Source organism: Aethalodelphis obliquidens, unplaced genomic scaffold, assembly GCF_003676395.1.
Source record: "Aethalodelphis obliquidens isolate GAN/ISIS:26980383/991018 unplaced genomic scaffold, ASM367639v1 scaffold25, whole genome shotgun sequence".
NCBI classification, from domain to species: Eukaryota; Metazoa; Chordata; class Mammalia; order Artiodactyla; family Delphinidae; genus Aethalodelphis; species Aethalodelphis obliquidens.
The window spans coordinates 25469332-25495531 of record NW_020837969.1 but is presented as its reverse complement, the minus strand read 5'-3'; the positions used below and the strand labels follow the sequence as shown (position 1 = coordinate 25495531).

At 43.9% G+C, this 26200-nt stretch overlaps 1 pseudogene; it reads right to left on the bottom strand.

Moving 5' to 3' along the window:
* Window positions 1-210: 210 nt before the first annotated feature.
* LOC113628954 (calpain small subunit 1 pseudogene) lies at window positions 211-16742 on the bottom strand (annotated as a pseudogene).
* Window positions 16743-26200: the final 9458 nt, after the last annotated feature.

Below are 26200 nucleotides of genomic sequence, written 5' to 3'. Positions count from 1 at the left end.
GGGTGTGCTGGCCTGGGGTCACCCTTCGGGCAGGGCGTGGTGAAGCTTGTTGGGCCCTGGCTGTTGGCTAAGAAGCTGGATGCCAAGGGCTGGGAGAACTGAAAGGCCCGTGAAGGTATGACTGCCATCAGCCTCAGCCCTGGGAGAGACGGAAGAGTCCAAGGTGAGTCCTGCGGCGAGGCAATGAGGGGGCAGGTCTGGGGCTCCCATTCAGGAATACATGGTCAGCTGCAGCCACTCCTGGCTGTCCACCTGGATTTGTCCGGTGCCACGTCTGTCAAGAGGTTTGAAGGCCCAGCAATCTGACGAGTCTGACCAGACAGCTGATGAAGCTGTCAATATCCATGTTCCCTCCCCCATCTGAGTAGCGTCCGATGATCCTGTCGTAGAGATGCTCATTCAGGCGGAACCCTGCTGCCTCAAAGGTTCCTGGGGAGTTCACCGCTGCCCATGGTCCCTGAACGGTCAACGTCAAACTGTTTGCCACATTTTGATGTTGCTCCACAAGCACTAGAATTCCTCGAGGCCCAGCTTGCTGGTCGTGTCACTACCCATCACGGTCACCATGATGCAACAGGATTCAATGCTAAAACCATCAGGCTTCAGACCGGGAGGTCGGGTCACGACTTGGTTGAGAATGTTCGTGAATTCTGTGGCACTGACTCTCTAGCCAGCTGGGCAAAGACTCTCCGGCACTGCCGGACCTCCTCACTCTGATTGGCCCGGATGATGGCGTAACGAGTGCGTGGGGCGGGGCTCTGGGTGTAACGCGCAGGCGCCTCACGGGCGACGCCAGTAACCCGGCCGGGAAACGCCGGCCGCGCTGCGGATGGCCGTTCCGCCAGCACCACTGCCCTTGGCCCTGCTGTCCTCTGTACCACCCACCCCACCCCAGCCACCGTCTCCCCCTGACCCCAACCAGGGTCCCCCCTTCTTTCCCCTTCCCCCTTCCGCTCCTTCAAGAACGAGTTAACCAGGACCGTGGCTGTGACTCAAGATTACGCCTCAATCACACGCTCGCCGGTCTGCTCACCTGTGCGGCCTCCCTAGCGTTGGACTTCGGGGGAAGGCTGCTTGAGAAAACTCTAGAAAATTAAGCAACAAACTCCAGTTATCTCCAGAAAAAAGAAGAAAGGAAAACTTCAAAGGTAAAAAAAATTAAGCCAGTAAAAAATTTGCTGCCTAAAGGTTCTTTTACGAGGCCTGTGGGTTTTCATCTTTCCGTATGCCAATAACTTAGACATAGTGTTTAATTTGCTGCTTTATGGTAGAAAATTCTTTGATTCAACAATGATTTGTTCAATAATAACTTCTTCAACAACTTTGTGGTGAATACCGGACGTGGATATGGGGGCAAAATAGAACTGTAAACTGGGATAAAAGACGGAAGATGCCACTGCAAAAAACAGCCAGGTACCAAAATTCAAGAAAAAAGATAGGAATTAATTCTAAGGGATTTATTCTTCAGCGTGACCCATGAATGCCGGGTCATCCATATAATGTCCCACCCACTTATTGTACAAACTGAACAGTGAGGCCTAAGGTCCTTGAAAATTCTCCTCACTTAAAAATAAATGCGTCTACCTTTGTTGCACATTTAATAGTGTGCAAAGAACCTGTGAGAAATGTGTTTTTGAATAGAGCTGATAATAACAAGGAGTATTAAAAAGTGTGATGTCGGTTCTTTAAAATTGTTTTAAGTCAAAGATCATCTGCTAGCATATGGATTTCAACTTTGCTACCCTAAAGAGATGGCTTCAGATTACAGTGTTTAAAAAATTTAGTTTACTCTCTGAACTCCAATTTAATATTAACTTTCGCTTAGAGAAATGTCTTTTGAAATCTAACCTGAGCTAAAGGAAAACTTCCGCTGACAATTCCTTTTGGCGGGGAACCATTCTTTGCCACTCTCAGTGTTCCCCACCTTGATCCTTCTGGTGTCTATTTCTGTTTTGTTTCTGAACTCAGAGAGGGTCAGAGTATGATCCGTTCTTCCTCTAAAACCCCAGCATCACCTAGAATTGCAGACCAGGCAGGCGTACAGCAGACCTGCCCACACATGCCATCAATGTCAGGCAGACTCAGACCAGAGAGATCCTTCTCTGATCGTGGAGAGAGATCATGAAAAGTGTGTAAAAACTAGGCTTGTACCCTGGTTCATTACAGTCACCTTGGCTTACACAACTAAAAGAAGAGGTTCCCTGATGGCTCATGAAACCCGGAGGAAACCTGACCTTAAAAATGCTAAACATATGGATTACAATTGAACACCATATTGTCCCAATATTCAGAAAAGTGATGAAAGATTTTCAGTTTTAATCCCAGTGTTGGTCTCCTGAAGACACATAGAGTTTCAAATAGTGCAGGCCTCATCCCTGAATTTTTTTACATGAACTTTTAGCCAAACAGCTGGTAAACAGGTTTCCTTGAATTCATTCAAATATCTCATTATCTTTTCAAAGTTTCCCTTTGAACGTTCATTTCTCTGCTAGTCTAACTTCTTATCACTAATTTCTTCAATGGGTATAAGGATCATACTCCTTGCTCCTACAATATTATGCAGATCTATAACACTCCTAAAATGAAAACCATAGTGCTAGACTTGCTGTCATAATTGTCATAAAAAGACTAATTTAGTCTCTCTCTAATTTAAAACAAGATACTAATATATTTTAAGGATTCTAGAAAAGAGGCATTGCTATTTTCACTCATTGTTACTGACCAGTCTTCTTAGAGTTTTAAGTCTTGCATCTGTTTTCTCCATGTTTTCTTAACTGAAATATATCCTATTAAAACTGGGAAGCAGGGCTTCCCTGGTGGCACAGTGGTTGAGAGCCCGCCTGCCGATGCAGGGGACACGGGTTCGTGCCCCGGTCCGGGAAGATCCCACGTGCCGTGGAGCGGCTGGGCCCGTGAGCCATGGCCGCTGAGCCTGCGCGTCCGGAGCCTGTGCTCCGCGACGGGAGGGGCCGCGGCAGTGAGAGGCCTGCTTACCGCAAAAAAAAAAAAAAAAACAAAAAAACTGGGAAGCAACCATCCTAGGTTAAGATTTCAATACATGTTTCTCTCTTTTCCTTGCCAATGTATTTCTCTGATTGTCCCTTATTTCCCATAGCATTTAATACCCATATAATGCAAAAAGATCACCATGTTACCTAATGGATTTGTACATGTACATATGGTACATATCTTGAAACAGCTTTTAATTTTATATAGCTGTGCAGTCAGCTGCTGGTTTCTACTGCTTCTAGAAACCTTGCCAGACCATCTGCAGACCTCTAATACTTCTGACCAGAGGGTAACTGGCAGGAATTAAATGTTACGACCGTATTCAGCAAAATTTCATGATTCCAATGCCCTAACTCAGAAGCAATACTAACTGGCCTTCAGAAAGAGACAGAGGTTAGCAAGACCTCTACGTTAACTACAGTAATGCTTCTCTGAGTCAGCAAATATTATTGACACGAGTAGCAGAACTCAGACCCTACACAAATATCAATCATCAGCTGGTCAGAATAATAGGACTGGGTATGTGGACAATAGCAGAAAGATGTTCTAGATGCTGGGCATACCTTCTTGGAATCAGGAGGAATTATTGTGACTGGCTTTGGGAACACAGCAAATTATAGGATCAGGCTAACTAATTGCAGCTTTAAGGAATCCCCACTAGCAGAAAATACTCACTAGACCAGGGGTCCTCAACCCCCGGGCCATGGACCAGTACTGGTGTGCAGCCTGTTAGGAGCCGGGCCGCACAGCAGGGGGCGAGTGAGCTGCTGCATCTGCCGCTCCCCATGGCTCCCCATCGCTCGCATTGCCACCTGAACCATCCCCACCCCCACCGGTCTTCCATGAGACCGGTCCCTGGTGCCAAAAAGGTTGGGGACCTCTGGGCTAGACTGAAGGAAACAAGCTAGTTTAGCTGAGCTTCTGTGTAGCAGGTGACCTGAAGGTGAGGGTGTGTAGGACACCCGTGAAACCTTGTAGACCAGTTTTTTTTTTTTTTTTTTTTAAATCCAGTGGTTTTCTTTCTCTCTTTTTTTAACATTTTATTTACTTATTTATTTTTTGGCTGCACGGTGTGTTAGTTGCAGCATGCGGGCTTCTCTCTAGTTGTGGTGCGCAGGTTCCAGGGCGCGTGGGCTCTGTAGTTTGCAGCAGGCGGGGTCTCTAGTTGAGGCGCTAGAAATCAGTAGTTGCAGCGCGCCGCCTTACTTGCCCCACGACATGTTGTGGGATCTTAGTTCCCTGACCAGGGATCGAACCCGAGTCCCCTGCATTGGAATGCGGATTCTTGACCACTGGACCACCAGGGTAGTCCCTGCACACCCGTGTTGATGTAGCTAATCTGAAAATGGTTGTCCCCTTCCTCCTCAATAATCCACTCCAAAGTGACATGATTTGTGTATCATCACAGATTCATAGTTAGCTCCTACAATTCTTTATTCCCGTCCTCTAACCATTTAGTTATCACGTATAATGATTACATCACTTGCTTCCTTGTATAGCGCCCCCCATAAAGGGATGTTTTGGGGGAAAGGGCGCACATACGCCATGCACACGTGCTGCTGTGTTTGTTGTTTCAGGGGGAGTCTAAAGTTGTTGCATTAGTCAGAAGGGAACTTCACACTTTTATTTTGTGGGTGGAGTGGTAGACAGAGTGAAATGTGGAGGTATGCATGACAGGAAGGAAAGGAAAATGGACAGCGAATGCGTTCCTCATTGTGTGAGACTGTGAGGTAACTGATGTTGTTTGGAAAGTTCAAGTTCAAATTCCAGAGATTGGTGGTTATATGTAGAGATGTAGGTATATGGAGACACATAGCATTGGGCTAGCCTTCTTTGTTTTTGAAAATCAACTTTATTGAGATATCATTTACGTACAATGTAATGCATCCATTTAAAATGCACAACTCAGTGTGTACACATGAGGAACTACTGCCACAATCAAGATGGAGAATATTTCTATCATTCTCCAAAATTTCTCCTTGCTTCTTTGTTGTCCCTCCCTTCTTCTACTTTGGCCCCAATCAAAACAGAGCTGCTTTTTGGTCACAGATTTTTTTAATTTTCTAGACTTTTATATAAATGGAATCATACTCTTATGTCTGGCATCGTACACGCAACATAATGATGTTGACATTTATTCATTTTGGTGTGTATTTAGCAGTTTGTTTCTTTTTATTGTTGAATAATATTCCACCATGTGCATGTATCACTTTCTGTTTATCCATAACCTGCCGGTGAACATCTGGATTGGTTTTGATTTTTGATTGTTGTGCATAAAGCTGCTATGGATGATTTCCAATTTAGGGTTATTGTGTGCAAAACTGTTATAAATACTTGTGTACAAGTCTTTGTGTGGACATATGTTTTCATTTCTTTTGTGTATATACTTGGGAGTGGAACATCTGGGTCATATGTTTCACTTTTTCAGAAATTACCAAAAGGTTTTTTTCTGAATGATTGAGCCATATAATATTCCCAGAAGGGGTGTATGAGGATTCCAGTCGCTGAGCATCCTCACCTCCATTTGGTTTTGTCCATTTTAATTATAGCCATTCTAATGGGTGCATGGTGGAATCTCACGGTAGTTTTAATTTCCATTTCCCTGGTGACTAGTGTCATTTACATCTTTTCATGCAGCTTGTATACTGTCATTAGTGAAGTGTCCGTTCAATTCTTTCACTTATTTTTTAATTGGATTGTTTCTCTTTTTATTATTGCATTGTAAGTGTTCTTTAAATAGTCTGGATACAAGTCCTTTGTTAAATATATGCTTTGCAAACATTTTTTACATTCTCTTGGTTGTCTTTTCATTTTCTTGACAATGTCTTTTAAAGACCCCAATTTTTAAAAATTAATTAATTAATTAATTAATTTATGGCTGCATTAGGTCTTCATTGCTGCATGCCAGCTTTCTTTAGTTGCATCAAGTGGGGGCTACTCTTCATTGTGGTGAGCAGGCTTCTCATTGTGGTGGCTTCTCTTGTTGTGGATGACGGGCTCTAGGCACATGGGCTTCAGTAGTTGTGGCACTCGGGCTCAGTAGTTGTGGCGCATAGGCTTAGTTGCTCCACGGCACGTGGGATCTTCCCAGACCAGGGCTCGAACCTGTGTCCCCTGAATTGGCAGGCGGATTCTTAACCACTGCACCACCAGGGAAGCCCTAAAGACCCAAATTTTTATTTTGATAAAGTAACTTACTGGCATTTTCTTTTATAGCTCATGGTTTTTCTCTCCTATTTAAGAAATCTTCACAAAACCCAAGGTCACTAAAATTTCTCCATTGTTTTCTTCTAGAAATTTTATAGTACTAGGCTTCACATTTAGGTCTATGATCATTTCAAGTTAATTTTTGTGTATAGTTTGAGTTGACACTTTTTTTTTTTTTGCATATGGATATCCAGTCATTCCAGCATCATTAGACATATATGTGTGGATCTCTTTCTGGACTCTATTGTGTTTCATTGTTCCTTTTGTCTATCTTTCTGTCAATACTGCACTATCTCGATTTTTGTAGATAGCATAAGTTCTTCTTACACTATCAAGGTCCATCTTGTTCTTCTTTTTCAAAATTGTTTTGGCTATTCTAGAGCTGTCACCTTTCCAAATAAAATTTAGAATGAGCTTGTCAATTTCAGGGAGAATACTGGCTGGGATTTTGACTGGGGTTACTTTGAATCCCTCAGTCAATTTGAGTAGAATTGAAACCTTAACAGTTGAATCTTTCAACAAACCTATGAATTTTAACGTACTATGAATCGGAACCTTCCAATAAACCTATGAACATGGATTATTTCTCCATGTATGTGATTCTTCCTTAATTTCTTTGAGCAATGTTCTATAATTTTCAGTGACGAGTTCTCACATATCTTTTGTTAAATATATTCCAAAATATTGTTTGTTTTTAGGTACCCTTGCAAATCGAATTTTTATTATTTAATTTTCTGATTGTTTACTGCTGGCGTACAGAATACAATTAACTTTTGGATGCTTCACTTTGTACTCTCCCACCTTGCTAAATTTACATATTAATTCTAGTAGCTGTCATGTAGATTTCCTTGAGGTTTTCAGCACAAATACTCATGCCATCTGTAAATAGAGTCCAATTTCCTTCTTCCTTTCTTTGCTTTTGATATTTATTTTGGTTTCTTTTTTTTTTTCTTACTTCCATTTTATTGTTTTGTACTCAATTTTTGCCCTCGTTGCTCACTGGGGATGACCCACCGCTACGTTAAAATCCCTGATCTGGGGAAATTTAGCAGAGATCTCAAACTAAGGCAGGAATAGGGCCAGGAAAAGAGCTGATGGATTAAAGAAGAAACAAAAAAGAGACACTGTGAAGAAATATAGTTAGCTAGAGGCAAGCCTGCAGTTTTAGCTTTGCTCTGCTGCTGCTGTTGCTGGTCACGTCGAGGTCTTTTTGAGCTGGTTGGAAAGAAGGAGAAAATGTGTGAGAGCTGTGAGTGGATGGGTCTTAGCTGTGGCTGGAAAACTCTGTGGACGTTAGGAACTCCTAGGATTTTCAAGTGAGGAGGCCAGTATCAGTCATAGGCCAACATGCCAATCAGATCCCAGTTCCCCCTCCCGTGCACATCCACCCACTGAGTCTCTGCCTCAGTTTCTGGATCCTTCCCAGAGACCTTTCCTTCTTCCCCTAGCAAAAGCTCTCAGGAAATATCTGAGCCCCTTTCTGTGATTAAATTCTGCCCCATCCCCACACCTCACCCGCTGTTACGTTTTAACAAGGTGTATCCGAAGATGTTTTAAGTCCCGAACAATGACAGCACAAACACAACAGCAAAACATGTAAAGGAAGAAAATAGCATTTATTGAACATCTACGAACCCTATGATGCCCCACGGTTATTATTTAATCATAATAAGGTCTAAAATAGGATTTGTGTCCTCATTATAGATTAAAGGACTGGGGTTTAAGAGGTTCAGCCTTTTGTTCAAGGTCATATAAAAATTGGAGAATAAATTTGAACCTCAATCTGAGTTTAAGTATAGGCCTTTTCCACTGCACTCATCTGACCCTTCCATATTACTGAACACTTTGTGTAATATATTTGCTGACTTATCACTGACTCTACTATACTAGATTGTACATTTCTTGTCTGCAGGAGTGCACTCACCATTATACACCCAACCTCCAGCACAGGGCACGGCAGATAGTAGTTATACAGTGCCAGCTTGTTGAATTGATTTAAATACCAAGAGAACAATGTGTCTACTTGCTTTATTTATTCATTCATTAAACAAATACTTTTTTGTGGTTAGACACATAGATCTAGAGTGGAAGTCACATAAGCAAATAAGCAATTAATTCTACACAGTGTTACAAGCAATGATACAGGACGAATAAAATATTGAGGAAACACAGAAAAGAGATACCCAGAATGGCCTTGGGATGTCAGCAAAGTCTCCCTGAAGGAGGAGGGATATTTTGACGTTTGATGTCGAGAATGATGCGTTGTGAAAGAAGGAAGATAATCCAGACAGAGAGGGCAGTCATGTGCAAGGTTGGGAGTGAGAGAGAGTGTGACACAGTCAAGAAAATGTCAATAGCTCAGTGTGGTTGGGACATAGAAGGTGAGACATGGAAGGATGAGAGATGAGGGCAGACAATGAAACAGGTGTCAACTATGAGAAGATTATCATGTTCTGTTAAGGCTTTATCCCAAGGGAGCCACCGAAGGGCTATAATCTGCAGATGGCAGAATCTGATTTCTTATTTAGAAAGACCATCCTGGCTGACTTCTTTGTGGAAAATGATGGGGGTGGGGCAGAACACCATTTGGTAAAGAATCGCTGAATTCTAGGTGGAAGATGATTGTGGTCGAAACAAAGATAAAGAGTATGGGATTTGGGAAAGTGGGTAGATTTGAGAGATAACAAAAGTAAAATGAATAGGATTTGGAGACTGATTAATTTGGGAGTAATGGAGAAAGGATTGATGAGGATGTCTTAGGTTTGGGGTTTGGGGAAATGGTGGACAGCCAGGCCATTTATGAGCTCTTGAACCCAGGTGAAGTATTCGTGTGAAGAAGAATACCTCCAATAAATATCATCCCAGATGGTGTACCGGAACCTTAAAAATCATCATAATTGTTTCAGTAAATTATTAGCTTCCCCCTCTCCAGCTAACTCGCCACATCTCTCTATAACACCATCATTTTCCGAGTCAATTAGGCTGCAAACCTCTTGAGCACCGTTGTTTCCTCCTCTCCTCAGCCATCCCTACACTTTCAATTAGTCGCCGAGGCCTGCTTGTCATCCTCACCAATGTCTCTTGAATCTGCCCTGTCCTTCCCTTCCCACTGTCATAACTGCAGTCTGAGCCCTTATCACTTCATGCCGGAACTACCTCTTAGCTTGAGTAGTTTCCTAACCCGTCTTCATACCTCCAGTTGCTCCCCAGTGCAGTCCATCTGGGACCCCATGGCCAGAATGATTTTCTTTGTACGCTGCTTCCATCACCTCTCCCAGCTCAGACTGAAGGAGAGCTTGCCTTGAGCTCGGACTAAAGGAGAGTGGCTCCAGCAGACTGCAGGCTAGGAAGAGAAAGGAGGCCCCTGTTCACTTCCTAGTCCCTCCTGCTTCACTGCAGTTGTAGTAGTGGCGCCATCATCTGCTGCAGAAGCACCTGCGCCTTCTCCCATGGCTCCAACGCTTCAGGCTCCAGGAGTGCCACTCCCTCTGTGTGTTCTCTCAGACTCCAGGGTGGTGACAGATCACTGCTGTCGCTCCTCCCAGCATGTCAGCATCCCTCGTGGTTCCCTTCACCCTGCTTCTTCATTCAGCTTCCTTTGCTTGAACTCTCGTTAATGTGCCACCTGTCTGCCTCATGGACGCTAATTGATGCAAGGCTGTCTGGAAGAGCACCCAGACTAGTCTTTGCCTTCGTAGGGGTGCATCTGGGTACATTGATCTCTCCCATGGCACCAAGCCTGGGGACGGGCCACTAGAAAATCGCTTGTTATCCTAGATGAAGAAAGATTATTCATAAGCTGGACTCAGTTCTTTGTGTGAATACAGGGTTCCTGTTGACAAACCAGACTGCCAGACCTGACCCCTGTTAGCACGGGGCTATTATTGATTATTGCCCAGTGGGCTTGACCCTATACCCCATGGGGTTCCCAACTGATAGTGAAAGATCAAGATGACATAATCTTATTTATTGACGGGTGCCCAATGGATAGACTCAAAGGCCTGTCTAAAACCCAGTGGAATATCTCTGCCATCTTCCAGCTCTAAATTCTAAATTCTGGGACTGATACCATTCTTTATGAAGCCAGCATGTTTGTCACTGTCCTAGAGGATGACTCTGGCAGGAGTTATTCCAAGAGGGCTGATGCTTCAACACCGCTACCTTCAGGGTGATTTGGAGGTGACTTGTTCACAGTGCTCTTTCTGTTTAACAAGGGCAATGTTCATTCTCAGAAGTGGAAGAGCCACTAATCGTCTGCTATCATCAAAGAGAAACTCTTACCAGATGCCTTAGCAGAATTTGCTGCTTTGCTGCTTTCTGGAGGCCTCAGAGATTCTTGTTTTAATTATCCTTTCTCCACACATCATGTTTTTGAAATTCCCAACATATTTCCAAGTTATTTTAGCTGGGTATCTTCCCAGCTGATCTTAAAATCAGAGTTCCTACTCTTGGCTTCTTGATGATGCTTACCAGTGGGAAAAAAAAGGGGTGAAAGGATCTCAAGATCTTTTCCCTCAGGAAGTAGTGTAACTATCTCTCGGGGAAGGAGTTTTTTCATTTCAGTGTGAAGTGCAGGGTGCAGAAGGGCCAACACATGCAAATTTGAAGCAAACGTTTCCAGAGCATCAGTCCTTCACACATGCGTAAAACAGATCATCCAATGGGAGCAGTACATAAATCACTCAGAAGAGAGTGCCAAAAATTTCCACCGCGTGCCTTCCAGAATTTAAAACCCAAACATGTTAGAGTTCCAAGCCCTTACCTAAAAAATCCTGAAGGGAAAATGAACTGTGAATAACTATGGAGAAAGTAGAAACAATTCATCCACCTGATGGGACCACCTGCTAATCAAAGTTCCCACAGTATTTCGTATCCAGCTATGAATCAAAACTCTGGAGCTAAGTTTATGGCTTAAAAAGCCAAAGACTCCTGTCATCATCATCACTGTTATTTACCAGTGACTGAGCCAGAATCTGCATGAGTCTCGATGTTTCTTAAAGGATGTTGGTCCATTCGTAAAGGATGTGTCTGATTTGGGGGAGGAGTGTGGCCTGGTTCCAGATGCTGAGGTTAATGGGCAGTGTGGTAAATCACAGTCACAGAAAAGAAAGGCCTTGGAGTGGGTGGACGAGTGTTTTAGTTTCTTAACCCATTGCACACCCACGGAAGAGAGAATTTGACATGTGTTAGAAATGCCTAAGAAGAGGTACTTCCACACATTGTTTTAGGAAAGTGTTCTTGTACTAGACACAGTGCTTAGTGCAGAATGTTTCTAAAAAGGATTTATCGAGGTAGATGGGAAATAATTCTTATAGCAAAATGTCTTCCATCTTACATGCAGAAAGTAAGTGGGGCCGAACATGAGGAGCCCCCCAAAAATTGGAAAAAGAATGGGTTCAGCTATCAAACCAATGCCCTGAAATAGTCTGGCACACAGTCTGGCCCTGAGCTACAAGACTTGGTTCAATGTATTTATGTATCAGTTTGCCATGGCTGCTGTAATGAAACACCCCAACTGGGTGACTTAAAACAACAGACATGTATTGCCTCACAGTACGGGAAGGCAGAAGTCTGAAGTCAGGATGGCAGCAGGGCCATGCTGTCTCTGAAATGTAGAGGGGCCTCCTTCCTTGGCTCTTCCTAGCTTCTGGTGTTTACCTGCAATTGCTTGGTTTCTTGGTTTGCATCACCCCAGTTCCGTGTCCGTTGTTGCATGGTGTTCTCTGTGTGTCTCTTTCTTCACATGGCTGCCTTCTTATGAGGACACCAATCATATTGGATCAGGGGCCCACCCTACTTTAGTATGACCTGACCCTAACTATTACATCTGCAACAATGGACAAGTCACATTTTGAGGTACTGGCAGTTGGGATGTCAACATCTTTTTTTGGAGGGGGAGGACACAAGTCAACATGCAACAACTTTATTGAAATATGGCAGGAATAAGATTTACAAATTAGGAGCTTTCTTCTCTGTTTCTGTTCTCCTTTTTTCTTGCCTTCCTTCCTTCCTTCCTTCCTCTTTCCTTCCTTTCTTTCTCTCTCTCTTTCTCCCCCCCTTCTCTCTTTCTTTCTTTTCTTGTTTCCCTAGCCATAGCATCTTGGTGAGGAGTGAAGAACAGAACTAGGAGACACTAAGTTGGTGTACATAAGAAAAGGCATGGTGATACCTAGAGAAATACAACTCGAAATGAGAAAGGCGGTCTGCCTGTGTGATGAAGATATCTCATATACAGCATAATGGAATTTTGAAAGAGGAGAAAGATTTAGCAGTGTAACATGCGTGAGGGAGCTAACGATGATTTTCAGAAGTTGGCTGTGTTGCCAAGAGTAGCCATCCTTTACCACCATTGAGAGCACCGAGTCCATAGCTATGTTTCACGTCATGGCTTTGGAGTCACTTCTGTGTTCCGTTCAGCTGTGTCACTGTGATGAGCTGGCTCTGTGGAGGGAGGAAACAGGACCAGATTTGTTCATGCTACATGAAGCCTGAGGGTTAGCCTACTGCATAAATCTGATGGGGAGTCTTTATCTACGCAGGCACAATAACAAAAGACAGAGAGAAGAAAAGTGTGGCAGGGTCCATTCAAGCACAGCCCAAAGGACAAAGAAGCTTGTCTGGTGGCTTTTAATATTATGGCTCCTCTGTAATAGACAACTCTGTCTTATACTTTCTCAGCTGAGAATTAGTCCTTCACATCACCCAAGGAAGCCCACCTGTTCTGTTCCTATGCTCATTAAACAAACTTCCCACTTTAGTTTATACTGCTTCAAGGAGAGAATGTGTTAATTGTATTAACAAAAATATTCACATCCAGAGTTCGGCAGACTTTTTTGTAAAGGGCAAGATTGCAGATATTTTCAGCTTTGCAGGCCATAGCAGCTCTGTGGCCATAACGCAGCTCTGCCGCTCCTGGGGGAAAAGCAGCCCCAGACGATACGTAAGCCTAGGGCCTGGATGTGCTCCAGCGCAACTTACTTTACAAAAACAGGCGTCAGGCTGAGCTGGCCCACAAGCCATTGTTTGCTGACCCTGTTTTAGACCATAGGGCAATATATATATATATTTTTGCCTTTTTAGTAAAAATTTGAATTTCGCTTTTATATGTAAATCTCAGTTTGGTTACTGAGCACTGCCTTTGAGAAACAGTTCCACCTTCTATGTGCTGACAAATTCAAGATTCTGAGTATGTGAGACCTAGGGTCAGACCTTCCAGCACGGTTAATTCACACGCTCGTTGTTACCTCATAAAGCATCATGGCAACAGTGTGCTGATTTCTCCTCCAAAATGGATAGGATCTCATGATACAATTTTATTTATTTTATTTTTTTCTTTTGACCACACCACGCAGCATGTGGGATCTTAGTTCCGTGACCAGGGATCGAACCTGTGCCCCCCTGCAGTGGAAGTGCGGAGTCTTAACCACTGGACCACCTGGGAAGTCCCTCTCATGATACAATTTTATATCAGCGGTTTTCTCTTTTTGTTTTTCCTTCACTCAGTGGGGCCTCAAAGGTCAATGAGACTAGTTTTGTAAAGGAGAGTGTGGGTCTTAGAAATGTGAAATGACTTAGAAATGAAAACTGGAAGCAAGGCTGAGTATCCAGGATTCCCAACCTTAGGTTTGGTTTCCCAGCCTTTGAACTTGGCTGCTAAAAATTATCACAAAAGCTGGAGACCCGGGACTTAAGTCTCCAGACAGCAGTTATGTAGTGTTGATGATGGGGATGGTGCGTAAGCCACTGGCTTGGTACAAAGAAGCCAAGATTACTCACGAGCTCTCAGGACGCCGTATAGTTCGTGTGATCTCTTTTAAAAATTTGAAATGCCATTAAACATTTATTATCCATGTATTTATCTAAGCCTGTCTTGAACCTGTCTATGTTTTGGCTCTACAACTAGTTCAGGTAACAAATTCCATGTGTTTACTTGTCTTCTAGACAAGAAGCCCTTCTTGTTGATTTAAAGCTGCTTTTTATTAAAACTGATGGTGATGTCATCAAAAGATGCTCAAGGTGGATTATCCCAGAGAGCTCTTAAAGGGAACACATTCCGAGGGTGTCCTTTGCAAAAAGGGTCTTTGGGTACCTTACATACCACATCACCCCAAAGTAGCAAAGTTATACAGTGGTTTCCCAACATTTTCAGCCACCAAAACTTGCTAAAAAATCACGTGGGATCTTAGATAAAATTGCTAACAAATGCACTGGTCTACTTGTAGGCCATTTTCCGCAGAGAATTCAACGTCATGTCACACACTATCATTTTTTTCTTTTAATTTGGCTGCCCCCCACTGGAACATCAGCTCCACGGAGTCAGAGCATTTGTCTGTTTATCCACAGTCACTCAAATAGTCACTGATGCATAGAAGGCATTCAGTAAATGTTGTTAAGTAAATGAAGCAGCGTGTGAGGTCCTGAAGCCACACCTGAGCCTGAGGCTTCCTCCGTGAAGCCACACCTGAGCCTGAGGCTTCCTCCGTGATTCCCTTTCTCTCATCAGGTACCAAACTTGGGCGTCCTCCGTGAAGCCCTTCCTGGGGTGTGAGGTGGATTTCGATTGGCATAGAACCTTGCAGTAAAGCTCACACACACTTTATCTTATTGGGGCCTCTCAGTCACCCTAATATGGTGCATATTGTTACCACTCCCAATTTGTAGTTGAGAAAATAGACTCGGAGACCATAATGGACTTGGTCACAGTCACATTGATGGGAAATGTTAAAGCCGTAGAACTGAGACAGCTCCAGATGCACTACACCAGGATTTCAAACTACTTTGCAACTCATAGGAAGGAATTTTTAAGTATAACCCAGAAAATACACACACACACACACACACACACACACACACACACACATACAGTTAAAGCAAAGGTTCTACAAAAGAATGCCTCTACTAATGTAATATACGCTGATATTTTTATTCTATTCAAATAAAAAAATTCTAATTGCAACCACAGACTGAAGAACAGCGTTGTCTGGCATCCATATTTTCTTGCATAATTTCCCCTCTCATATCATCTTTTCCCTCCATTTTGAACATGAAGGGATAATTGCTTTCTTCTCCTGCCGGGCTTCCCAGTCTCTACCTGAAGTCAGCGTGTCTGGGAGCGGGAGTCCCCCTGAGCTGGAGTCCGGGGACGCGGAACAGCCAGAACACTGCCTGAAAGGCAGTGGAAAGCTTCTCCGGGGGCACGGGCGGAGAGAGAATCAGATCCGAAAGCCTGGACATCTGGGGCAGGAAACAGTTAAGAGACCACTAGGTGTTTTGAGCTGACGAGACCACCACAATGTTCCTGCAAAGATTAGGCAGAGAGCAGATGTGCAGTAACTCGAGTTCTTCAGAGTAAGATAGCGACGACATAAATTAACCTCGTCCAGGGCCTGACAAAGGGACCACGCGCTTTTGGAAGTCTTCAGAGGGAAGCCATTTTTTATGGGCCCTTCAAGGTTATATACCTTTATCCAACAGAACGAGTTTAATTAGAGCCGCTTGTTTACAGGGAAGGGAAGCGAGCCCAGTAGGGGCTGTCAGGGTGACTGGACAGAAAATAAACGAATGAGCCTGCGAAACAGCCAAGGTTTCCTTGAATTCTCGTCAGCTGGTCAGTTTTCCTTCACCCCTCGAGATGACTTTTGTCTGTTTTCCCGAAACTGGAGAAACAAAGAGGTAAAGGCGTTCCAGACTCCCGATCCTCCGGTTTGGGAGGATTGTGTCACCATCTCCTTCGCAGCTGCCTTTTCTGAGGGATGGTGAGGCGATGCCACACCCAGCTGCTGGAGGACGGGCCTCCAGGACCACTCACCCGCGCACCAGGAGACGCCCCTTAGAATGTGGCCGAGCCTTATCAGTGGGTATTCAACCTGAGGCTTTGAGGAGGGCCTGGCGCTTCAGCTCCCCAAAGATAAATTCTCTACTCAGGGGAGGCCCAGCTGGGGTGGGCTTTGGGCCAGAGATGGCTCTGCTAGGGCTGTGTCCCAGAAGGAGATATGGGATTTGGCTCACCACTGATAAGAGCCTGGGATTCGGAGGCCTGCTAGGAAGTCCTGATCGGATTCCTATGAGAACCTGAGAAAGGGCAGGAGCTGCGCCTGGTGGGCGGCAGAGGGGTTGCTAGAGTCTGGACCAGGTTTCCCTGAACATCCACAGAGTGCCGGGCCCCTGGGGAAGGAACAAGAGGATAGAGTGAGGTTGGGAGTGGGAATAAAGGGGGACAGGAGGGTGCTCCGGCTGAGGGCCCCAGGCTTCTCTGAGCCCCTGGCTGGACAGACTGGGCTCCGAGGCTGGGAACTGGTTGGGGCAGACGCGGGTCCAGAGCTGTGCTTACCATGCTGCGGGCAGCTGACTGCCACCGCCCCCTTCCAACCGGCCTTCCAGCCCTTCAGGAAGAGATGCAGATTTGCCCAGGCCAGCCCAGGGCTCCCCATAAACTGGTGGATCCCAAACAGAGAACAGCAGAGGCTGTCTCCTCTCAGGTGGGAGAACTGTTTCTTCTTTTCGTTCCCAGGGCCAAGTTTATTCATGGGTGTGGGAGCCTGTGTGGTTGTGGAATCTAAGGACCGTTGAAACAAGTCCCCACCCTAAAACATCCCTTCCAGACTGCCTGAAATGCTACCTATAATTTGAGTTAAATGATGCTATTAAAAAAAAAAAAAATCAGGGCTTCCCTGGTGGTGCAGTGGTTGGGAGTACGCCTGCCGATGCAGGGGACGCGGGTTTGTGCCCCAGTCCGGGAAGATCCCACATGGGATGAGCCATGGGCCCATGAGCCATGGCCACTGAGCCTGCGCGTCCGGAGCCTGTGCTCCGCAACGGGAGAGGCCACAGCAGTGAGAGGCCCGCGTACTGCAAAAAAACAAAAAACAAAAAACAAATAGGCCTCAGGGAGATTGAGAGAATTGTAATCATTCCATCTTCCTACTCACTTTGCTCATCTTCCTCTTAACGTTGGGCTGAGGTCTTCATGGTGGAAGGGATGGAGGACTTTCTGGGGGAGGGACACAGTTTTGAGTCAGAGGCATTGCTGGGAAAGGCAGTCCAGGGGAAAGTCCGCTGTGGGGTCTTTGGTGAGTGTGTGTGTTTGCAGGGGGAGGGTGGTCAAGAAGCAGATTTTAGAAAGGAAAGGATCTGGGAGAATCCAGTGAAAGGGGTGAGGATGCGCCGACAGGGCCGTACTGTGCTGACTCAGAAACTGTCCCTAAGGCTTGCCTGGCCCTGCTGTTCCTTCAGCTCCTTGGTCCTGGGGGGCTTGAGTTCCTTCTGTGTGAGATGCTCTTGCCCAGGGCAGGAGCGGAGACCTTTCTGACCTGCAGTCTGAGTCGAGCTGAGACGCTTACCAGCAATTCTGAGCAGACTTTACAATGAGCCCTTCTGTGTAGGGACCACTTCTGAGTCCTGTCTGCGTCATCCCCACCCAGCTTAGGAACATTGAAGACACATAGTAACGTTTGCCCGAAGATTGATCCACCCAATGGATGGGGTGTGTGCATTTCACACCCGTGTGTGGGCCAGGGCCTCGCTTCTTGCTGTCCCTTCCTCGTGCAGTGCTTCCTGCTCTCCTTCCCATACCGTCAGTAGGTGCCCGCCTTGTCACCCCTCAAGACGCAACTCAAATGCCATGTCCTCTTTGTAGCCTTTTCTTTCTGTCTTCCTGTGATTGTGCTTGTGTAAACACCTTGTAATACATGCCACAGTGGATTATCATTGCTGACCTCTTTCTTAATCTTACCCACTTGACGTTGACCTTCTTGAGGTCATTTGTACCATATTTCCAGCTCATAGCACAGTACTTGGCACCTAGCAGGCTCTTAGTAACCTTCCAGTGAATTGATTGGACCTTGTATAAAATTACTTCCAAGGGGCCTCACCAACATTCCCAGAGGTTTTTTAGCCTATGTAGGGCCAGATAAGTACTCAGCAGCAGAGAAAAACCACACCTGGCGTGGAATACGAGGAGGTCTGTCTGCTCGTTTCAGTTTGCCACGAAGAGCCAGTTCCCGCTCCTCATTGAGTCAAGTTCCTCTAAGTTCTCGTCTAAACACTTTCTGAACTTGGCCTCTGAAATGGCAGGTGAGTAATTTGGCATATGAAGAGCTGACATGCATTTCTGGGACTGCTGAGTAGTGAAGGGTTTTCAAAAAATAAAAGAGTCTGTACAAGGATTGCAACTAGAATCCATGAAATAAGAGCCCATCTGGTTGTCCGTGATGAAGCTGTGCAGCTGGGCGGCAGATGTGTTTGCCTTTCGAGTGGCACAGAAAAGATGGACAGAGGACTGAACACGTGGGGCAATTTGATTTGTCTGATTTTCTACCTTTGGATAGATCCAGACCCTCATTGCTGAACCTCTCAAAAGGGGTCACTTCTTCCCAAGAGCTGAGGCAGTTGGTGTGACAGTTTCTGCGAAAGTGAAAGACCCATCCATGTTAAACGTAGGGTCAGAGGGTGGGTCCTGGTTTACATAGACGTGTAAGTGCAGAGTGTGGAGTGTGGAGTCCTTTGCTGTGGTCACTCTTCATCCTTGGTTTAGGGGGGAGCTACCAGTGTTTCTTTTCCATAAGACTTGAGGCCTGCCTTCCTTCCTTCCTTTCTTTCTTTCTATTCTTTCTTTCTGTCCCTCTCTTCCTTTCTTTCTTTTTCTTCTGTCTTTTCTTCTTTCTTTTCTTTCTTTCCCTCTCTCTTCCTTTCTTTTTCTTCCTTTTTTCTTTTTCTCTCTCCTTCTCCTCCCTTCTTCCTCCCTTCCCTCCCTCCTTCTTTCCCTTCCTCCCTCCTTCTCTCCCCATCCTTCTTTCTTTCATTCACTTTTATTATAACATTTAAAAATATGCGTAAATTAGTGAAGATACTGTAACAAAACCCCCATGTTCCTGTCACCCAGATTCAGTAACTATCAGCATTTTGTTCAGTTCCTCCTGTGACCTTCAGATCACAGATCTGAGGATGTCTGAGTCCCTTCCAGCTCTAATAAGATAGGAGTTTTTCTTCATTTCACAAATTCCTGCACTAACTGTTTTTTCTCCACTATATACAGTATATAAGGCGGTACGTGTATATTCAAACTGCAGTGGCAGATCTAAAGTGCGAGTTGTATGTATGTGAAGGTGCTTTTGACCCTCCAGTTTTTATCAATGCCCTAAGGCCACCCAAATAAAGATATAATTTACAGTAAAAGTAATGTGCTTTCTGTGTGAATGCAGCGCCCAGACGAGCTCCTAGCTGCTGCTTCCAGCAGGATGGTTGTTCCTAAGTCACTTCCCTATAGAAATTCTGGTGTTGCCACCAGTAGTGGGTGATATCAGAGTCCAGCTTCTAGAAGGCAGACATCACAGTCACTTACTTCAGCTTCAAGAGCTCATCTCTTTCCTTCATTTTTCATTCTCAGATGTCTCTTTAATTGCCTTGGTTTGCAAGGAGGGCTACTCAATCTGTTTTCGACTTTTTTCTTTTACTTTCTTCTTCCTCTCCCCTCCTTCTCTTTTCTTATGGTCAAAGCAGCTATTATTGAGCATTTAAAACTTTTAAAATTAGACTAAGTGATTAAAGTTCTCTAATGTATTAGTGGTACTCAAAAATGACTTCATATGTGGCCTTTGATCTTTCCAGCCATCTGTGTAGTTAAAATGCCTCTGCTTAAGCAACTTGGCATTTTTTATATCTTCTTGATAATTCATAGTTTTTGTAAATAATGTCAGTGTTCTTAGAAAACTGAGCTACAAGAAAAGTGGGTGGGAGGTATATGCCACTTCAGCATTTTTCTTTTTGTAACTTTCAACTCATCCTTTGAAAATCTTTACATTAAGATAACACTGTGTGTGGCTCTTATGACTGTTAAGTGCTTTACAGCCACTCATTAATACTCAGATTGAAAACCAAGTCATAGAAGAAAGCAATGGCTTGACTAGCGTTGCAACTTGGTAACTATCAAGTTTAAAATCAAGTTAGGGAATAAAGGCAGAATACAATATATATATGTGATTTATGTATATATGAGTTTAAGTCCAAATTCTGTGTCATAGAATAAACTAATACATGAGGTAGGTAAAATCCCTCCATTAACTGAATTGCATGTTTCTATTTCAAACTTATGGCTTGAATTTGGAGTTTCACTTTTAATATGTTAATGAGTAAATTAATGTGCATTTACATTTCTATAACATGTATTCTACTTTGTCTCAGCTCTGGACTTCTAGAACTTTGGGGGAGAAGGTTACTTCTCCCCCAAAGAGCTTCCATGTAACCTGTCTGGAATCTTGTTCTCATGTGTTAAAAAAAAAAAAGAGGACAAAAAAATATATATATATTTTTTGCGGTACGCGGGCCTCTCACTGTTGTGGCCTCTCCCGTTGCGGAGCACAGGCTCCAGACGCGCAGGCTCAGCGGCCATGGCTCACGGGCCCAGCCGCTCCGCGGCATGTGGGATCTTCCCGGACCGGGGCACGAACCCGTGTCCCCTGCATCGGCAGGCGGACTCTCAACCACTGCGCCACCAGGGAAGCCCGACAAAAATATTTCTATCATTTCTTTTGCTTGACATGCTGTACTTTAAAATCAAGACATTGGGCTGAGTCCGTTTTGCCAGGTGCTGATAGCTTCTGACAAGGACATATGCATTAAAATCAAATAATTAAGTTGCCTGGAAGCTAGAAGTGTAAACATAACCATAAATAAGAGATGCGCTTGTTTATCTTTTCTGCTGTGACTGTTAGCTTACCCCTCCAGGTACGGTGCATCACACACATGCATTTTGGATGTGTACACAGAGTGAGAATTTGGCCCGCTGTATGTAATAAAGCAAAAGTACTTGGTATTCAGCTCTAAAAAATGTTGGAAGATTTTTTTCCTTCTTCTCAAATGAGTGTTGCTTGGGGGAGGTATTTGACGTGCCAGTTAATATGTAGACTTTTCCAACGGTTTAGGCTTTTTTTCCCCTCAGAGATTCAAGGCAGAATGTCAGGTTCTCTGCTGCCAGTCATTTTCCATAATTTTCCTGTTTATTCTAGTGTGTGCTCTAGACTGTGTTCTCACGGCAGGTGCATATCAATGTACCATATGGCAGCCTCCTGGATCAGCTCTGTCACCAGGCCCTCCAGGAAACGAGACCCTATATTGTTCTCAGGGCATAGCCAGGCCCACATTCAGACAGAAACCGCTGCTCCTTTCCAAACTGCTGACTGTCAGACTATCACAGAATTTCACCAAACAACTGACAGTGGGGAGGATAGGGGAACATTGGTGAGCCCCACATCAGGAAGGCAGGCCATTGTTCATTCACTGATTTCATGAATATTAACTGAGCAGCCAGGAACTGCTCCAGGGAAGGGGATATAAAAGTTAAAAAAGACACAAATTCCAAAAAAAATAAGCAAGTAAAGAAATGATCGAGAGACTTTTGATGGAGCTAGACGAAAAAATTGAAATTGTGGTAAGAGGCTGAACGGCCGCCTTGGAGAGCGGGTTAGCATGACCAGACTGAGGAAGTTGTACGAAGGCTGAGGGTTGAAAGTCGGGAAGGGACCTGACGTGCAAAGGTCAGGAAGGAGAGAATTCAAGCGCAGAGCACAGCAAGCACGGAGGCCCTGAGCCAGAAGCTGCCTGGTATGTTTGAGGAACAGAAGGGAGGTGGCCTGCTTGGAAGGAGTGAATGGGAGGGAGTGTGTAGGTCAGAAGGCAGATCGGGGAGGGCTTCCTAAAGCCAAGGTGAGAAGTTCGGATCTTGTTCTCAGGATAATCAAAATGATCGGAAGATATTATCTGAATCGTTGTGCTACAACAAACAAGCAAATAAATGAATGAACGGATAAACGAATGAATGAATGAATGAATAAATAAAGGGAACTGGACTAGTCCACGTATCTAGAATGAAGTGTCAGGATTGGAAGTTGGAAATTCATGTATTTTTTAGCAAATATTAAGAACAAGTGTTCATATCAGTCCCTGGAGAAAAATGAGACTTGGATATGAAACTGAAAATGGCTGATTTTGCAGCAAGGACCTAACCCCATCCTCCACTGGCGGCGAAAGGAGAAGTAATCCTGCAAAGGTCCATTACTGAGATGGAGAAGAACACTGTGCTCTCCACAGACGCCAGCCTAGAAGAAGGAGGTCTCTGCCCTAGAGAACTTGCAGTGTCAGGCAGTATGAGTGGACCGACAGTCAGAATAAGTGGACTGACACGCCTAAAATATGGTCGATAGTAATAGAAGTTGGCCAGAAGAAGCCGAATCTGAACTCTGTAGCAAACACGCAGTTCTAATCCTTCCCTTCCCCCTCTCTTTACGACTTAATACTTGGCAAGGGAAAGGTCACTTGACAATATTTATTAGCTCATTAACTGTAAGTGTCTTTGCTGCCAGGGGAGATATTTTTTATAACAATTCTATTGTTTTCTACAAGCTACGCTGCAGGTGTCTCTCCACTGTGTAAATGAAATGGTGAGCGCCAGCTCTCTCCTGGCATCCAAGATCCATAACTAAATATTACTTTTTCTGCAGCTGGTAAAAAGGAACATGATCAGACTGAGTCTGGCTTGGCTGACTTACATGAGGCCAACTAAGCAAATACCAGTGTTGCCTGCACATGAGCATTGCTTTGAAGATCGTGAGCTAGGGTTATCTCGTTGCCCCTGTTCAGACCCCCTGTCCCCAAGAAAAGGGGAAGGAAACAATTAACATGCACTAAGTGGCAGGTACTAGGACCTTCATATACACGGTTGAATGTAAGTCTCCCGACAGCTTTATTAACGGAAAGGAATTTTTGCTACTCATAAACCGGATGAGGAAACCAAGTCTCAGAAAGGCTACTTTGCTCAGTCACACAGCTGTTACGCAGTTAAGCTGGGTTTTAAAGCTAAGTCTGTGCTTTTTCAAACACATACTATTCTGTGTTAAGAAATAGTATAGTGCCCTCAAACGTGGCGCACGTTCTCATTTGCTTTCCAGTAAAGTCTGAGCTTGGTTGTAGATGATTTCATAGCAGCCGTAGAATAAAACATCTTTGGACTTCTGATGAAAAAAACAATTATTTTCTTAGAATTAGGGGCACTGGTTCTGTAAATAAACCAAAACATATTTTTCTAATTAATCATTTTGAAATACAAGTGTGATCACAGTTTAGTTCTTATTTATGTTTTATTTTTATTTTTTTTTTGGTGGGGGAGGGATCTGTAAGCCCACCAGCTCTAACTGGTAGGTATATAATACCCACCGACCAAAAAACACCAAAAAATCCATTCACCCATTAATTTCCAGTGTTTACACAGACTCCTCTTTTGCCGCCCACCCTTGGCTTGACTAACTCCTAATCCTTCTCTAAAACTCATCTCAGGAGTTCCCTGGTAGCCTAGTGGTTAGGATTCCGGGTTTTCACTGCCACGGCCTGGGTTTGATCCCTGGTCAGAGAACACTGAGATCCCGCAAGCCGCATGGTGTGGCCAGAAACAAACAAACAAAAAACCTCCCCAAACCCCCCAAAACTCATCTCAAGTACCAGGTTTTCTGGGAAAGTTACCTTTCCTCTCACAGTACCAAATACAGTTTTCATTGTTTTATACGACCCACCTGAGTTTTTCTTTTAATTGGCTTGTTTGTCCAACTGCTAGTGCATTTATCCTCGGAGGTCAGGGATTTTGTGTCTCTCATCTCTGTTCTCAGTGCCTAATGGCTGCCATTTTAGTGGGTTCTTGAGTTAGCTGTTGAATGAATGAGTGAATCATTAGTTAATATGACGAGATATTTATTAGGCACTTACAACCTGTAACAATATTTCACATCAAATCTAATGCTGGTTGCCACTGATTTGGTGACATTTGAATCCAAAACCCATGGCACAATGACAGTAGTAGAGCACTGGGCACGAACCTCAAAGACCAAATCAATTTCTTTCTCCTTCCCTCCCTTCCTCTCTCCCTCCCTCCATCCCTCTCCCCACACCCCTTTTCTCAGATCAGGGAATCAAGAAAGCATCCTATTGCTTTGCTTTGGGATGAGGGACTTTTGAGGTTAATTTATGTCGGTCTCATTTGGAGTGGACATTATCTCTACATACATGACATCCATCTATAACCAGGGCCCTAGTGGACTTTTAAAGAAAATGCTGTCTTTTGGAGGAGAGATTTGCCAGCCTTAGAGAACTGTCGCCTGGGACCTGGAACTGAGAGCTCATGTTCCTGTGAGTTGAGCAGATTGGTAGGAGAGTATAGTTAACCATGACAGGCCAATCGGTTAAACTTTACATCATTTTCGAGCTTCAAAGTTAATGCCTGTTTAAAATGAATTCAGCCATTCCAGAAGGTGAGAATACAATGTATTTAAATAGAATCATCACAGAATGTTAAAGCAGAAAGTCTTTCCAGGGTTTTGAAATAACTTGATTTTCTATGATAATTAATTGAATTCTCCACTTACCCTATTCCCTTTGAGTGGAAGGCTATGGATTCATGTTTTTTTTTTTTTAAAAAATGAAAGCATTAAGGATTATTTATCTAACTTTTCTCTACTAACAGGGCCTCAGAAAAGGATGGGTCTGCTTTGCTTTATCCTGTCTTTATGATCAAAGAGGCTCTTACGAGCTCAGCTAAACAGAAGAGAAAATGAGTTGTGATTCCGAACCAGCCCTGAGGTTGGTGGGGATGGTAGTAAAGAAGAGAGAAAATGGGGTGCTGATGATATTAGAGAGACTGGCTTTTCAGGAGAAGGCATTCATTTTACAGGTTTCGGGAGAATTTATATGATTAATATTGGCAGCCATGCACATTTTGTGCAGGGAGTGCTTTAAACAGCACCTGACTGGATGCCAACAGATGTGAAAGGTATAGTCCTTTGGATTTAAAATGCTGTCTACATTTACACGAGGGAGAATCAAAAGAGTCCTTGTTGGTGGACATTGAGGGCCAGCGGCTACAGTTTTACAAATTACCAGCCATTATCTTTTCCTTCAGAGCGTGCCTTACGTTATCTTTTAGAATTTTTCTTCCTTTCTGAAGCAACGTGCCCTATAGCCAGAACAACCATCTGTCCTAGGATTTTGAGAACTGTTGTGATTTAAAATCATCTATCCTGTCGTATACCCCCTACATGTTAGACGGTGTGACCAGTTTTGGGTCCAGAAAGCGTGGTCACCGTAGATTCAGCCATTCCAGATGAAGAATTGCATTCCATCAACTCTGAGATGATTCGATCATCCAGTGATTTGCCTTAGCACCCGGTCCAGCTTGGATACCACGCACTGTTGTTCCCAAGGAACAGAAAGGAGGAGAAAAAGAGGGCATTGCTCTCTTACAATATTATAGGAATACTATTCCATACAATTTTTAAAGTGCAGACAAAAGTTGTTGTTTTAAGTCACACAATGCAAATTGTAGAAAAGTTTAAAAGAAAAACCAAGCAAACAAAAGGAAGACATCCCAATTCTACCAACCAGACATAATTACCGTCAAATATTTTAATGTATGTATATATAAACATATTTTTGATGTCTCTCTTTTCTTAATAAAACATGTGGTCCTAATGACCATGTACAGGTTTGTCGCCATACTTCTCTTTTTTAACAACGTAACACGAACACCATTCTATATCGTGAAATGTGTATTTGTGTCCTCCTTTTCATCTCTGCCTGGTACTCTGTAGTAAAAATGTGCAATAAATGACCTAAAGCCCTTTGGATGTTGTTATTTTGATGTTTGGTTATTATATGCAATGCTGAGAAAAGGCATGATTTTCTTCGCAGAAAGTATTTGGGTGGTGATATGGGACTTGGTCCAGTAAGTCTGCAGATCTTCTTGGAAGCTGCCAGGAATGATAGCTTGCTGTAATGTCTGATAGTCTGGTCATTTTATGACCAAACACATCAGTGACACACTAATGAATTCCACTTTAATCTTTATTATCATTTGCCATTGGCTTCCCGTGTGCTTCTCAAGGATTCTCTGGTGTCCAGACCAGTTTTGTTGATCGTCCCGTTGCCATTATTTTTTGGCTGATGGGGC